The sequence below is a fragment of the Lethenteron reissneri genome, chromosome 52 (genome assembly GCF_015708825.2).
Source record: "Lethenteron reissneri isolate LAM-NWPU_2019-01 chromosome 52, ASM1570882v1, whole genome shotgun sequence".
Taxonomy (NCBI): domain Eukaryota; kingdom Metazoa; phylum Chordata; class Hyperoartia; order Petromyzontiformes; family Petromyzontidae; genus Lethenteron; species Lethenteron reissneri.
Genome location: NC_083830.1, coordinates 6,814,626 through 6,820,625, shown reverse-complemented (window position 1 = coordinate 6,820,625; position 6,000 = coordinate 6,814,626). Strand labels below are relative to the sequence as shown.

General features: G+C 47.0%; 1 protein-coding gene across 2 annotated transcripts in view; it reads left to right on the top strand.

Annotated features, from left to right (window-relative positions):
* Positions 1–3,080: 3,080 nt before the first annotated feature.
* LOC133355817 (interferon regulatory factor 8-like) overlaps positions 3,081–6,000 on the top strand; it is a 36,700-nt gene continuing 33,780 nt past the window's right edge. The window contains exons 1-2 of one of the 2 annotated variants that reach the window (XM_061573214.1): positions 3,081–3,164; positions 4,257–4,312. The gene's annotated coding sequence lies outside the window, so the exon portion shown is untranslated. Of the gene's footprint in view, positions 3,165–3,246; positions 3,904–4,256; positions 4,313–6,000 lie in introns of those variants that run through there. The other variant, XM_061573213.1, reaches the window with a different exon arrangement.

Genomic DNA, 6,000 nt, shown 5'->3' with positions numbered 1-6,000 from the left:
GTGAGTGAGTGAGTTACATGTTGGCTGAGATGGTGAGTGAGTGAATGAGTGAGTTAGATATTGGGTGAGAGTGTGGGTGAGTGAATGAGTGAGTGAGATGTTGGGTGAGTGAATGGGTGAGTTAGATGTTGGGTGAGATGGTGAGTGAGTGAATAAGTGAGTTAGGTGTTGGCTGAGATGGTGAGTGAGTGAATGAGTGAGTTAGATGTTGGCTGAGATGGTGAGTGAGTGAATGAGTGAGTTAGATGTTGGGTGAGAGTGTGGGTGAGTCAATGAGTGAGTTAGATGTTGGGTGAGATGGTGAGTGAGTGAATGAGTGAGTTAGATGTTGGCTGAGATGGTGAGTGAGTGAATGGGTGAGTTAGATGTTGGGTGAGTGAATGAGTGAGTTAGATGTTGGCTGAGATGGTGAGTGAGTGAATGGGTGAGTTAGATGTTGGGTGAGTGAATGAGTGAATTACATGTTGGGTGAGATGGTGAGTGAGTGAATGAGTGAGTTAGATGTTGGGTGAGAGTGTGGGTGAGTCAATGAGTGAGTTAGATGTTGGCTGAGATGGTGAGTGAGTTAGATGTTTGGTGAGAGTGTGGGTGAGTGAATGAGTGAGTTAGATGTTGGGTGAGATGGTGAGTGAGTGAATGAGTGAGTTATATATTGGCTGAGATGGTGAGTGAGTGAATGAGTGAGTTAGATGTTGGCTGAGATGGTGAGTGAGTGAGTGAATGAGTGAGTTAGATGTTGGGTGAGTGAATGAGTGAGTTAGATGTTGAGTGAGATGGTGAGTGAGTGAATGAGTGAGTTAGATGTTGGGTGAGTGTGTGGGTGAGTGAATGAGTGAGTGAGATGTTGGGTGAGATGGTGAGTGAGTGAATGAGTGAATTAGATGTTGGGTGAGTGAATGAGTGAGATGTTGGGTGAGATGGTGAGTGAGTGAATGAATGAAATGTTGGGTGAGATGGTGAGTGAGTGAATGAGTGAGTTAGATTTTGGGTGAGTGTGTGGGTGAGTGAATGAGTGAGTGAGATGTTGGGTGAGATGGTGAGTGAGTGAATGAGTTAGATGTTAGGTGAGACGGTAGGTGAGTGAATGAGTGAGGGAGATTTTGGCCAGCACCACGCCCGGCCGCCTTTGTCTCCCCAGTGGCGATGTTCACCCACCGCACCAGGTACTCATTTGAGGCTGAGTCGTCCTGGGGAAGGAGGCCCAGGACCGGTGCAGATAATCGTCACTGGCGTTGGTCCAGAACCTAACACACAAACACACGCACACACACGCATGCACGCACGTACCGGTCACGAAGCATGCGGAAATTTGACTCCGCCTGTTGTAAAGTTTCACTCTGACGCCCTAAATTTGCATTCACTTCCTCCATTTCGTCTATTTGTACGTATGTAGGGTGTGTGTGTGTAGATGTGCGTGTGTAGATGTGTGTGTGTGTAGAGGTGTGTGTGTAGAGGTGACAAAGACCCCCGTGTAGCCTTAAGAGACTGTAGGGGCAAGTGGTGTTAGCGAGCACTTATGAAGGCCGGTACGGCACACGAGGGGGTGGGTGGCCAGCACCACGCCCGGCCGCCTTTGTCTCCCCCAGTGGCGATGTTAACTACGCACCAGGTACTCATTTTAGGCCGAGTCGACCTAGGGGAGGCCCAGGACCGGTTCAGATAATCGTCACTGGTGTGCCGTGCCGGCCTTCATAGGTGCTACTCGCTAACAGCACTTGCCCCAGCAGTCTGTTTAAGGCTATACGGGGGACCTTTGTCTTTGTTATATGAACGAAGAGCGGTGGCGCAGTGGTTAGCGCAATGCACTCCTAACCCAGCGAGCCAAGTTCGATTCCCGCTCACGACCGCCAACGCAATCGGCGACGATCATCTCTGAACCGGTCCTGGGACGCGCCTCCAGGTCGACTCAGCCTCAAATGAGTACCTCGGGGAGACAAAGGCGGCCGGGCGTGGTGCTATCGCCCTCGTTGCGCCGTACCCGGGCCCTTAATAGGCGCTCGCTAACAGAGCACTTGCCCTGACAGTTTGCAAAGGCTACGCTTATCGGGGGACCTTTGTCTTTGGGGCGGTGAAGCCTCGACAATAATTTGTCGACATTGGCCTTCAAATGAGTTAAAGAGTCCGGCGGGGGACTGTCTGTTTGCTTAAACGCGTTAATATTATAGTCTATGGTTCTTTCGGTAAAGTCACGTAGATAGAAAATATAAAAAACAATAAAGTAAGAAAAATAAAGTGACAAAAAAATAACAATGAAATAACAAGAATAAAGTGACTAAAAAATAACAATAAAATAAGAAAAATAAAGTGATTAAAAATTACAATAAAATAAGAAAAATAAAGTGACTAAAAATTACAATAAAATAAGAACATTTAAGTGAATAAAAATAACTATAACATAAGAAAAATAAAGTGATTAAAAATAACAATAAAGTACGAAATCTAAAGTGATTAAAAAATTACAATAAAATAATAAAAGTAAAGTGACAAAAAAAATCACGCCGTTTCGTCCGCTTGTTTTGCGATCGAAACGTCGTGATATTTATTATTATTTTTTATTCACTTTATTTTTATTATTTTAATATTATTTTTTCTATCGATGCGACTTGAAAGAAAGAACCAGAGAAAATGAATCCCTGCAGTCACGAAAGTTCTAAGTCACGTCAATATATTTAAATCCTTGATCGTTTCTGCGTAGATTAAACATCGGCCGTACTATAGGATTTGGAGAAAGGGGGGGGGGGTGTAAAACGTCCGCGTGCCCGACTCCTTTGCCTGATAACGACCGCTGGTGTTGCGATCGAAACGTCGTGAATTATTTCATTTTATTTCTGTGACTTTACCGAAAGAATCAAAGAGTATAGAGTAGGGGGGGGGAAGAGATCAAATTGTGACAGATTGATGCGTGTCAGTCATCTCAATGGGTGGCCCCTCACTCACAGGCGCGCTCGCTAAAAACTTCCACTTGCCCGCAGCATCCTGCGCAGGCTACCTGGGGCACCTTTGCCTTTGTAACCTCCTCCTCCACCTCCACCTCCTCCTCCACCTCCACCTCCACCCCCCCAACACTCCCCACGACCCTGCTCAGTTTCCTGACAACGTCCACAAGTGCAGGCGTGGCGACTCGGAGCCACCCCCAATCACCACCACACCTGTACAGGTGCCAGGTGTGTGTGTGTGTGTTTTATTAGTGCAGTGCCTTGTCTCTCTGTGTGTGTCTCTCTCTCTGTGTGTGTTTGTGTGCTTTATTAGTGCCTTGTCTCTGTGTGTGTGTGTGTCTCTCTCTCTGTGTGTGTTTGTGTGCTTTATTAGTGCCTTGTCTCTGTGTGTGTGTTTGTCTCTCACTGTGTGTCTCTCTCACTGTGTGTGTTTTATTAGAGCAGTGTCTTGTCTCTCTGTGTGTGTCTCTCTCTCTGTGTGTGTTTGTGTGCTTTATTAGTGCCTTGTCTCTGTGTGTGTTTGTCTCTCACTGTGTGTCTCTCTCACTGTGTGTGTTTTATTAGTGCAGTGCCTTGTCTCTCTGTGTGTCTCTGCCTCTCTCACTGTGTGTGTTTGTGTATTTTATTAGTGCAGTGTCTTGTCTCTCTGTGTGTGTCTCTCTCTCTGTGTGTGTTTGTGTGCTTTATTAGTGCCTTGTCTCTGTGTGTGTGTTTGTCTCTCACTGTGTGTCTCTCTCACTGTGTGTGTTTTATTAGTGCAGTGCCTTGTCTCTCTGTGTGTCTCTCCCTCTCTCACTGTGTGTGTTTGTGTGTTTTATTAGTGCAGTGTCTTGTCTCTCTGTGTGTCTCTCTGTGTGTGTGTTTTATTACAGCAGTGCCTTGTCTCTGTGTGTGTCTCTCTCTCTCTGTGTGTCTCGACACACGAACGCAGATCTACGCTTACATCGACAGATATATATACACTCTGGTGTGTTTACCAAACACACACTCACTCACACACACACACACTCACGTGTGTTTACCACGCACACACTCGCTCACACACACTCACACACACACACTCACGTGTGTTTACCACACACACACTCACACACACACACTCACGTGTGTTTACCACACACTCACGTGTGTTTACCACGCACACACTCGCTCACACACACTCACACACACTCACGTGTGTTTACCACACACTCACGTGTGTTTACCACACACACACACTCACACACGTGTGTTTACCACACACACACACCACCGAATTGGGTGTGTGTGGGGTAACAGCATAACCAACCACGAGTGGCGTTTTGTCGTCTTTCGTCTCAGCCGAGTGGGTCCAGGAAGACTTCGCCTTGACTGCACAAGCCACATTACTGTGCAAGGTGTGTTTTACCACACACACACTCACGTGTGTTTACCACACACTCACACACTCACGTGTGTTTACCACACTCACACACTCACTCACGTGTGTTTACCACACTCACACACACTCACGTGTGTTTCCCACACACACACACTCACTCACGTGTTTACCACACACACACTCACGTGTGTTTACCACACACACACTCACACACGTGTGTTTACCACACACACTCACGTGTGTTTACCACACACACACTCACGTGTGTTTACCACACTCACTCACTCACGTGTTTACCACACACACACTCACGTGTGTTTACCACACACACACTCACGTGTGTTTACCACACACACACACTCACTCACGTGTGTTTACCACACTCACACTCACGTGTGTTTACCACACTCACACACTCACTCACGTGTGTTTACCACACACACACTCACGTGTGTTTACCACACACACACTCACACACGTGTGTTTACCACACACACACTCACTCACGTGTGTTTACCACACACACACTCACTCACGTGTGTTTACCACACACACACACTCACTCACGTGTGTTTACCACACACACACACTCACGTATGTTTACCACACACACACACACTCACTCACGTGTGTTTACCACACACACACTCACGTGTGTTTACCACACTCACACACTCACTCACGTGTGTTTACCACACACACACACTCACTCACGTGTGTTTACCACACACACACACTCACTCACGTGTGTTTACCACACACACTCACTCACTCACGTGTGTTTACCACACACACACACACTCACGTGTGTTTACCACACACACTCACTCACTCACGTGTGTTTACCACACACACACACTCACTCACATGTGTTTACCACACTCACACTCACTCACGTGTGTTTACCACACACACACTCACTCACGTGTGTTACCACACACACACTCACTCACGTGTGTTTACCACACACACACTCACTCACGTGTGTTTACCACACACACACACACTCACTCACGTGTGTTTACCACACACACACACTCACTCACGTATGTTTACCACACACACACACACTCACTCACGTGTGTTTACCACACACACACTCACGTGTGTTTACCACACTCACACACTCACTCACGTGTGTTTACCACACACACACACTCACTCACGTGTGTTTACCACACACACACACTCACTCACGTGTGTTTACCACACACACTCACTCACGTGTGTTTACCACACACACACACTCACTCACGTGTGTTTACACACACACACACACTCACTCACGTGTGTTTACCACACTCACACTCACTCACGTGTTTACCACACTCACACACACTCACTCACGTGTGTTTACCACACACTCACACACGTGTGTTTACCACACTCACACACACTCACTCACGTGTGTTTACCACACACTCACTCACATGTGTTTACCACACACTCACACACTCACTCACGTGTGTTTACCACACTCACACACACTCACTCACGTGTGTTTACCACACACTCACTCACTCACGTGTGTTTACCACACACACACTCACACGCGTGTGTTTACCACACTCACACACACTCACTCACATGTGTTTACCACACTCACACTCACTCACGTGTTTACCACACACTCACTCACGTGTGTTTACCACACTCACACACACTCACGTGTTTACCACACACTCACTCACGTGTGTTTACCAC